The sequence below is a fragment of the Idiotropiscis lumnitzeri genome, chromosome 13 (genome assembly GCF_059441095.1).
Source record: "Idiotropiscis lumnitzeri isolate Australia: NSW breed Sydney's pygmy pipehorse chromosome 13, RoL_Ilum_1.0, whole genome shotgun sequence".
In the NCBI taxonomy this organism is placed as follows: domain Eukaryota; kingdom Metazoa; phylum Chordata; class Actinopteri; order Syngnathiformes; family Syngnathidae; genus Idiotropiscis; species Idiotropiscis lumnitzeri.
This window is the reverse complement of record NC_142403.1, coordinates 5,138,997-5,150,078: the sequence shown is the minus strand read 5'-3', so window position 1 is coordinate 5,150,078 and position 11,082 is coordinate 5,138,997. Positions and strand designations below refer to the sequence as shown.

At 40.9% G+C, this 11,082-nt stretch overlaps 1 protein-coding gene across 1 annotated transcript in view; it reads left to right on the top strand.

Moving 5' to 3' along the window:
- The first annotated feature begins 1,772 nt into the window (after positions 1 to 1,772).
- Positions 1,773 to 11,082, top strand: part of pde4ba (phosphodiesterase 4B, cAMP-specific a) — a 122,973-nt gene continuing 113,663 nt past the window's right edge. The window contains exon 1 of the mRNA XM_088312439.1: positions 1,773 to 2,091. The gene's annotated coding sequence lies outside the window, so the exon portion shown is untranslated. The remainder of the gene's footprint in view (positions 2,092 to 11,082) is intronic.

Here is an 11,082-nt window from a genome sequence, read left to right as displayed (position 1 = left end):
TGAGGTCACCGTGCTGACCTGTGGTTCGGAAACAAACCAATTTTGTCGCTCCTCTATTTAGAGTGCACAAAAAATGTCGCTAGGTACAAAGCACTCTGACTTGGGGATATGTGCTAGTGCTGGCTTTGTTTGGAAATGAATAAGAGCAAAGTGCACCCACTTCAGTAGTGCACGGGTGTCAGAGTGAATTTCCCAACACTTCTTGAGTTGGAGTGATTTAGAATGCAGTCCACACTGTAAAAAATGGGGAGTGATATTTACTTGAAAAATCCTAGTAAGTTATAACACAAGGAAACTCAGTGTGGTGGGGGATTGGCCCAATAACCTCCAGGTTGGGAGAAGACCACTTCACACATGAGCCATGCTACTGCTTTTCTAAGTTAGTGTATTACTGGTGTCTGGTGGAAACCTTGAAATCCACCGCTGCAGTTTTTGCTCTACTTTTGGAGGCATCCACAATAGTAGACCCACAGCTCAGGCGTATAGTTGCCATCTCCTAATCTGGAGGTTGTGGGTTTGTTCCTCAACCAAATTGAGTTGCCTTTCGTATAAAATGTGCTATGTAAAAAAAAAATAATAAAAAAATACAAATATTGACTTTACAATTTTTTTTCAAGAAAATCGCACCCCATCTTTTTACGGTGTAGCTCTCCAATGCATCTCTCCCAGCACTCTAAAAACACTTATGTTAAAAATAACAAATTTTGGGTAAAAAAAAATACAAAATAAATAAATGAAAAAATAATAAAAGGACCAATCCACCACCTGCATGGTTCAATTTGACCCAGCTTTCTGGGTTGTTATTGCAGAGAACAAACCAAAAATGGATAGTTTTGGACAAAACAATCCAAACAGATTGAGAAGAGCGTGTCGATTTACCCCAATTAGTGGAACAGTACATTTTTGAGCCATAATTGTGCTCTTTTCAACCCATCTGTTTTTAGGGTGGTGGGAGTATAGAGGAAGTGAATGATTGGAAAAATGAGCCCGGTCCAACTCCTGAAGGAGCAACAGCTCAACGGGTCACTGAAAAATGGATGGCGGGCCGCAAATGGCTCCCTGGGATGTAGTTTGAACATCACTGCATCAGAAGTTGAACAGATAATAAATATAATCTGTTTATATGAATTATCATAAAATTGTTTTTCTTTTATTTAGTTATTGTACTGTATTCGTTTTTAACCACACCCACATATAAACAAAGCTTCGTCCTGTAGGATTGGCACAGATTAATCCATCCATTATCTGTACCGCTTGTCCTTACAAGGGTCGCGGGGGTGCTGTTGCCTATCCCAGCTGTGTCCGGGCATTAGGAGGGGGACACCCAGAACTGGTTGCCAGCCAATACAGATTAATTCTAAATCCATTAATTTCAACTAATAAAGTTCATGCACCGAGGTTCCACCAATGTTGTCATTGCTACCATCTACCTTTACGTTCTTCATTTCATTTTGGCTCATGCCAGCATTTCTCAGTATTTGTATACAATTTCTGACGTCACATTTTTTTTCTCGTGGTACCCTTTCTATGAAGCATTTAACAACTGACATTTTTCCTACTCGATTCCCTTTTATCCTGCCGTTCTCGTCATACTACAACTGACTGACAGATGTCATTGTCCCACCAGCCCAAGATGCTGTGGCTCTCTCTTCCCTCTTGAAGCCTCTCAATTGGTCCACACAGCGGAGGAGGAGAGGAGAGGACAGGAGAGGGAGGGGAAGGTTATACAGGACCGAAGAGAACGCCGACCCACGAACTCGCGCTGATAGAGCTCCGCGTTGGCACAGGACAACTTTCAACCGGGAAGACATCGCAATTTGCCGTTTTCGCTTTTATTTGTGGAATATTACCAAATTAAGTGGCAACGAAGTGGATTTTAACACAACCCTCAGCCAGATGAAGTAGTGAGAGGCTAAGTACAAAGACTGACTTATTCCATCAGAGGATGACAGAATAATATAAAATAGAAAGCGCTAAAGGTCATGTAGGCTGTCTTAAATAAGATGCTCCTCGTCGTGTAAACACACAAAACAACGCGTCAGAAGCGCCGGGATTCCTTTTGTCCCCACGTGTGGAGGAGGCTCTACTGAGGTAAGCAAGACTCGCTTTGTTTCTGCTTAGTGAACTGTATGCACGTTTGTTGTGAAACAAACGGCGTTGCTAATTGACGAGTTCAACCTTACAAAATGCAATCGATGGAGAAAAAGTTACGCGGGAATACAACTGAAGACATTGGCGCTGGATTTGTTTTGTTTTTTTTGTGTGTGTGTGTGGGGGGGGGGCAAGTTGATCTGCGCTGCTGCTGTCGTGTTATAGTAAATTTGTACTGTTTTTACTGTCAAACGGTACTCTGGCAATATAATCCTTTGTATTGGTTGATGCCTACAACGTTTTGCATGACATTAATTATGCTACGTTGAAATATTTGATTATGGTCTGTTTTGATGAAGACTATTTATTACATGTAAATCTACCTGCGTTCGGGGCTCAATGGCTGTTGATAAATAAACAAACTGCTAAATGTGATATATAGTTTAAGAACATACGTAGGCATTTTGACCCTGAAAATGTCAATAAATTATAAAGTATCTTATGAATCACATAATTGTTAGGGGCCCATGAAAGCAAATAAAGTATGTCTGCTTCATTTTTGATGATCAATGTAATTTGCAGAGCTGGACGCTTGACCCTTTTTTGGCGGTCAGTCCCCCGCCCTCCGGCCGCTATCTTTGTACCCATCCCCTCAACCCTGCGGCCTTATTATAAATTGTTTTTACTCAATAGCATGAATTGTAAAATCAACGCTTCTAAAAGAAACTAGTGCCCCCACTTCAGTGCCAAAATGTTGCTCACATGTTCTGCTGTCCTCTCACCAGTTTGATTATGTGTTCAGAGGAGGAATAATGTAGACTATGTGCTCTGATTAAATGACCTGAGCAATCACTGGCTTCATTTCTCAAGTTCTCAGCACAGAGCTAGTCAATTTACTGCAGTGCATCATGTCCTATACCAGGGGTGTCAAACTCATTTTTGTGGACGGGCCACATCGTAGTTGTGGTTTCCCTCAGAGGGCCGGTAAGACTGTGAACCCATATGAATTGATTGGAAAGCCAGTTTTGAAATCAGAAGCTAGTAATAAGCTAAGTTATTGTTCAACAATTTTTCAATTTATTTTAAAAGGGGAGGATTGGTAACAAATTAATGGCAATATCTCATATCTCGGTGTTGTTAAAAGTCAAGAAAATATGCTAGAAACAGGAAGTTGATGCAGATGATTTGACCTTTGCGGGCCACATAAAATGAGGTTGCGGGCCAGATCTGGCCCCCGGGCCTTGAGTTTGATACATGTGTCCTATACCATGGTGTCTAACTCAAGGCCCAGGTACAATATTTGGCCTGCGGACCACTCAAGTAAATAAAGTTCCTCTGCTTCATTGTTCTTGCTAAAATCTGGACCAAAATTGCACGTTGTCTTGTTTCGTAATAAATTTGAGATTGAGTGCGAGCATTTCTTTTTGTTACTTAACAATTTTGCAAAATATATTGAACAACAGTTATTTGACATTTCAAAATAAGTTATCTTTCATTCTGTTGCATACAAGTAAAATGATGAGGCGATTTTACATTTACAGTGGTGCCTTGAGATACGAGTTTAAGTTGCTGCGTGACTATGCACGTAAGTCAAACTGCTTGTATCCCAAATCATCTTTTTTTTTGTACTGAAATGCAATTAATCTGTTCCAGTCTTCAGTCAAAAAAGTTTTGCAATGTGTTTTTTTTTTAAAATAAGAAAAAAATGGAGTGTATAAAAGCTTAAAGGAATGACAATACCTTTTACCACATTTTTTAATTTCACTTCAGTTTGCATTGTGCTCCGACTTCTCCTGGCATGTGCACCTGGGTCATTCAATATAACACTACACACAAGAATAAAAGTTTCACAACTTACGCTATAAGCTGGAGAGGTATTATAATTTATTTGTGCAAAGGATAAAAAATATATGCCTGTGAGTATTATTTATATTGTTTGTCTACATGTGTTGATGCACCATTTGTTTTCAAATATCTCATTTAAAGGATTTTAACACTAACAGTGACATTCGTGGAGCATGGCGGTGGTAGAGCGCCATCAGATATCTTTCTCTCCCCCTTTCCACACCCCCAGCAATTTATTTATTGATTCATTTGTTTATTTATTAAGTTCAACATAATTGAAATTTTTTTTTTTAAATACGTATGTAGCCATTCTGTTGCACTACAATTCCCGTTTCCGTGTTTGTGCTGCAGTAGTACCCGTGTGTGTTTGTGAGGGCAGGCATGAGTCTTTCAGTTACTTGCACATTAGTGGCACGTTTGGAAACAATCTCTGAGTGCCCACTGGTTCACTCCAAACGTATAGAAACTTAGCGCATTGCTCAAATTTGTCATTTGGGTATTTAGAGTGTACCAAAAACTGAATGCCGGTGCTCCAACTAGGGACACGGTGCGCCGGTGCTGGCTGCGTTCGGATATTAATGGGAGCAGAAAAATCTACGTCTTCAAACACACCGACACTCAAGAGTAATGCACGTACATCAGAAGGAATTTCCAAGCGCACTTTTAGGAGTCCATCTCATCAATGGATTGCTTTGTAATAAATAAATGCAAAAAACACATTTCTCACAAAAAACTCCCAGTTTACCAGGGGGTAAAGAAGAAGAGGGTGATTGGATAAATGTGCCGGATCCAACAAGGCTTCAAAATAGCGTGCAACAAGTATTCCCCAGTAAGAGCAGCGAAGAACAGCAAGGTGATGCGGGCGTACAATTTTATCACACTGAGAACTAATCAAACATTACGCTTGGATGGTACGGTCCAAATCTCTACTTTTGGGCAAATTCATAGTAAGTAGGTGTAGGTAGGTAGGTAGATAGTAAGGTAGGTGAGTGGGTATTTAGGTAGATAGATAGATTCCTCTGGTATCTAAGTTGTTTCAAGTGTACAGTAATAATGATCACTTCCACTTCCACAAATCATGTTGCAGTCAAAAGGAAAAACTAAAACAATTCGTTTCAAGTCCCAATACTTAAAATAAGTCAAAGAACGAACTAGGAAAAATTCAAATTCTTTTGAGGCACGTTGCTAACTTCAATATGCCCAGTAGGCCTTACTCGTTCCATTCATGTTTTGGTTCTATTCCCATCTCAAGTTATGTTTTACAAAAGGTTTTCTGTCCAACACCTACCCTTGGGTTAGTTGCCCCATGCTCGCGTTTTAATTGCAATTTGGATTATCAGAACATGCTACACAAAGGCTCAGTTCAGCTCTTATTGGTCTGGCTTGTTCCCGAAGCACCAAAAAGGAAGCGTTAGGGATGAGGCAAGCACTTGTAGTGAGGAAATCAGGCGGGACCTAATGTGATGTAGGCCGGTAACTCAATCAAAGACTTGGAAGTGAAGGGAAGTGGGGGCTTCCTTTCCTAGATCTTGATGCCTTGATAGGATCATTGTAGTGCTTCATTTTGAGCCTTGAATAATTACTGGAGACATTCTGTTCAGCTTGATTGGGGACAATTTTTGCCAACTGGTTGGGCTCTCCTTTGGGTCAATGTTTATCTTAAATCATTTTAAGTGGTTTGAATGAGACACTGAAGTCACACAATGTTTTCATAGAGATCTAATTTAAAATCACATATCTGACCATGATCAGTTTCACTGTATATCACGGGAAACCCTTTCTTAGATCTCAAGGCTTGTAAAGTTTGATTATGGATGGTTTTACCCCACACATTGTGTGTGCGTATAATGATGCTATTGATTGTTTGAGGTCCATATTATACATCAGCTCTTGTTGGTCAACCAAGTATCAAAATGCATTAGTAAATGGAAACCAAGTGATTTATTTATTTTGAACAGCCGCTCTATATGACCTTCTATCTTTTAGTGCACATTCTACTTTAAAGGGCGTCCTTTATTGGCTTCCGCAAATATTGTAAATGTACAAATAGAATTAACAAAAGGAATTCCAGTAAAAGTCACCATCATCCAAAGATGTTTTACAGACATCAAGACCTCACTGGTGCTCAATCTGTTGTGGGATTTTGACATTTGAGTGTAGCAAAGCAAATGCTTTCCTAGCAAATCAAATTCCCTCAGATGGAACCAGGCCACCCATCAAAGACAGAAAGAAGCAGAAGTGAGCATGAGAGGATGAAGACAAGATTCTTTGGTTTCAATTGTTGTTACATTGATGAATTATGTCTTTCCTTGCAAACTCATCTGACCCTTCCTAGTGACGACTGCAATCCCCAGTGTATTGCTGTCCATGGTATAATTCTACTCAAATGATTTCCTTGAGGGAATGGTTTTAAAACAGACAAACTCCAGAATAATGTCAGAAATGATCTCATATCCACTACATCCAAAATAAGGAAACAAGAGCAATTTAAGCAAGAAAATGAAATTATATATATTTTTTGGTGACTGCTGTTATTATATACAAAAACACAATATTGTGCTTCTTTTCCAATAATATGAGCTTTTATTTGTGTGTGTGTTTTTTATATTATTAAGTTTTTCTACAACATCGCCAGATGTTTTTTTTTTTTTATATTGCCAAACTCCCCAACTTTTAGATAGGCGAGTCCACCTCGAAGTCTTCAGGCTCTACTTCCTTAATGGAAGGCATGTAATTGAGGAGGTCTTCGAAGTATTCTCCTCTCCGACTCACCTTGTCTTGAGTCAAGGTTAGGAGCTTACTCGTTACTATAAGCTGTGTTAATGGTGCACTGCTTCCCTCTCCTGAGATGCCGGATAGTGGACCAGAATTTCCTCAAAGTTGTCTGCAAGTTGTTTTCCATGGCCTCCCCGAACTTCTCCCACGTCCGAGTTTTTGCATCAGCAGCCGCCAAAGCTGCATTCCGCTTGGCTAGCCGGTACCTGTCAGCTGCCCCCGGAGTCCCACAGGCCAAAAAGGCCCAATAGGATTCTTTCTTCTGACTGACAGCATCCCTTACCACTGGTGTCCTCCAGCAGATTTGGGGATTGCCGCCACGACAGGCACTGACCATCTTACAGCCACATGTCTGATCGACTGCCTCAACAATGGAGAACAAAAATTGCTCCACTCTGACTTAATGTCACCTGCCTCCCCTGGGACGTGAGCAAAGTTCTGTCGGACGTGGGAGTTGAAACTCTTTCTGACAGGGGACTCTGACAGACGTTCCCAGCAGACCCTCTCAATAAGTTTGGGTCTGCTGGGTCGGACCGGCATCTTTCCCCACCATCGAAGCCAACACACCACCAGATGGTGAGCAGGTGAAAGCTCTGCCCTTCTCTTCACCAGTGTCCAAAACATGCGGCCGCAATGATAGGACTACAAAGTCGATCATAGGACTGCGGCCTAGGGTGTCCTGGTGCCAAGTGCGCATATGGACACCTTAGTGTTTGAACATGGTGTTCTTTATGGGGTGACTGTTCCTCCCAATTACGCCCTTCCAGGTCTCACTGTCATTGTCCACGTGAGCATTGAAGTTCCCCAGCAGAACGAGGGAGTCCCCACGGGGCGCACACTCCAGCGCACCCTCCAAAGACTCCAAAAAGGGTGGGTACTCTGAACTGCTGATTGGTGCATAAGCACAAACAACAGTCAAGACCTGTCCCCCTACCACGGGGGAAAACCCCAAAGTACAGGCGCCAAGCAGGGGCGCAATAAGTATGGCCACATCCGTTCGATGCCTCTCATGTTGGGCAATGCCAGAATGGAAGATTATCTAAACCCGCTCAAGAGGACAGATACAAGAGCCCAAACTGAGTGTGGAGGTGAGCCTGACTGCCTCACACACCAGCTCGGGCTGCTTCCCTGCCATAGAAATGACATTCCAAGCGCTCGTTTCTGTAGCCGGAGCTCGGAGCGTCAAGGTCCCTGCCTCTTACCGCCGTCCGGCTCACAGGCACCTGACTCCTCAGGTAGTGAGCCCATGGGAAGTGGGACCCACATTGCCATTTCAGGGTGAACCCCACCAGGCCCCATGGGTGCAGGCACGGCCACCAAGCGCTCAACAACGAGTCCCTCCTCCAGGCCTGGCTCCAGAGGGGGACCCCGGTGACCTGGATCCATTTATATTTCTCATCAATGGGTTCTTTCAGCCATGGTTGGTCTGGACCCTCACCTAGGACCTGTTTGCCATGGACGATCCTGCCAGGGGCATGAAGCCCCAGACAACTTAGCTCCTAGGATGAATGGGACACACAAACCCCTCCATCACGGTAAGGTGAGGGCTCATGGAGGGGTTATGTTCTACTGATATTCTAATATTCAAACACAAGTATTACGCTGTAATTTTCAAAATACAGCACCAGATGCGCACATCAAAGTCCGCGGTCACTATGAGCTCCCGACCATACAAAATCCCTTCATACTTAACAAAAGCAAATGCCCGTATTACATTATCACTTTTTTACTTTTTCACAGGTCGATCAGCCATTATTGATCAAATTGATCAAACAATGTTCTGACTGACTTGGTGTTTTAGGCAGACTGCAGCGAAGCATTACAGCAATCGATTTTTCGCAAAACAAGCCTCCTCAAATGAATCTAACCTCCTTCTCTAACCTTCTTAAAACACTTCCAGTTTTTAAGCTTAGGCGGCATTTGGAGCATTCATGAGTGTTAATAAATTTCTTCCCAAGCAAATTTCACCGCTTTAAATTTGTTACTATTACATAAAAATAACAGAAAATATACCAATAATATAAATTTGTGAAAAAATATGAACAAACCAAACATTGTTTCTAATCTTTATTGGCCAAGAATGTAAAACGCACAATAAATTTGTGTCTGGCAGTATAAGCTACACTAGTATTACTAAAGTAAAGTATTATTATAGTAACAGGCAACTACGATAAACATAGACATGACATATAAGTAGAGAAAGTCTTTCCGGAATATAAGGGTCGTACCATGCCAATGACAGCTGTGATACAATTTGAAGAGTCATGAGAGCAGAGATAAAGTGATCAGTGGTGCAGTATGTACAAAACTATGACAGTTGTGCAGATGATGCAGATAATCGTTGCACTATTTATTAAGTGTTCAAAGATTGTCTATCATGCAAATATTATATCCTTTAATCCTGCATTCTCATAAATTAGCGATCGATTATGGTGCTTTCCGAATTACGTCCCCACAGTCGCAACGGAAATTCATCAAAAATTCATGAGCCTTTGTCATACTAGAACCTAAAAAAAGTTAATTAACTGATAAGTAATTGACAACTGAAAAGAGAAATGTTCATTTTAAGTAGATACCCTGAGTTAGTCAATTTTCAGTTATTTTTTATTAATTGAACTGCATTGTAAATCATTAAATTTTGTGTTCAACAATGATTGAATAAAGTGATCACTTGGATGACACTGAGGAATTTTGTGTATTTCAGACGCAACAAGTGTCCACCTTCATATTCATCCAGCTGTCACGACACTGTGGTCACCGGGCATTTTAAGTGGACTTTGACTTTTCTAATCGATTAAACAATTGCTTGGTCATGCCTGAAGTTCTGCAGGCTAAGTGGAATTGACATTTAATGCAGACAGATGTGTGCACATGAATTAATATTTTGACAGAATTGAGGCAATGAATGCAGACTGAGTGGTCACTAATGTAATCACATCACTGATAGTCAGGGCACATTTTATTGTAAATGGCTGACTTCTGTTTTTTATTTTATAAGGGGAGTTACATTTTATCTGTGTGTCACATTTCATTATGATTTGCAGCATCTGATAGACCACTAATCCATGATGTTCCTTCTAAATTGTAGGTATTTATTTTTAAGTAGTGAAGTGTGTGGGTGTGTGTGTGAGAGAGAGAGAGCGAGAGCGAGAGAGAGAGAGAGAGAGAGAGTGAGAGAGTGTGAGAGAGAGATAGAGAGAGAGAGAGAGAGTGTGTACTGGCCTCACAGAACCTTTCTGCTAACCAGTTAGTTAAACACCTCCACACAATCAGTCACTGACGCCAGGATGGGTTTAGACCTTCTCTTTATATGGCAGGTGTGAAACTGTAACAAATACATCACAACAATAAATAAAATGGCGGCACAGTCGGCAATGCAAATAGTTCACATCCTAATTTGCGATTTACAAACTCTACTAATTAGCATCAATCAATGGTTAAATATTTGGAAAACACTTACAGGGAATGCCGTTTTATGGACGTAAGCATCAGACACAACCTAACTGCTACTTGGCTTCGTGTATAACAGACTTTGTGTGAGCAGGAAGCGCTTGTTCTCGCGCTGACTTTTGACACTCTCTTAAAGGGACAGTGCACCACCAAACTGGGACTTAAAGGGGAATGGCATGCAACATCTCTTAACTATAAACAATTGAAAAAATACTAACGGCCAAAACAGAGAGAGCGAGAAAATGTGACACTGTGACATTTTATTTAGATTTTTAGTTAACTTAGACGGTTTTACCTCTTGATAATTTTGAATTCAATGCTGACACATTCCAGCAGAATTCCCAGAACCCTGTTTGTATGTAGTTTTCATGTAAATGCTTTTTGTTGAGTTTTTTTAGAACTTGTGTTGTTTTTCCATGCATTAGATTATTATTTGATTTTATTTTGATGTCTCTGGGCATTTCCCATCTCTCCCAGTTATATTCCCTGAAAAACCTAAAGACCCATTGTCCTTTTGATCAAGCTTGGTTGAGTTGTTGTAAATTTTCCTTTTACCTTCTATTTTTTTTGTTTAGCATGTTTCTTCCAGAGTGTTTCCTTATTGCTATTCCTGATTCAAAACAGAAATAATTAAGTGCAAATCGGTGTGCTCATGACAGTGTTTTGTGACTCGCTCGACACGTATCAGCGCATTCATATAACAGAAGACTAAAGATGTTAATGACATCCCCAGTAAGAAAGATGGTCCTCAGTTCATTAATGCGGGTGCATACAATAGCTGTCTTCCCATACAGCATGATGTAACACCTGAAATTGATATTCAATTAGCTTTGGCGGAACTGACATCAACTCCAAACATTCTAAATTGACTGTTCACGTTTGGTATTCTTCGTCAAACACTGTGAATATACTGTTCTATAA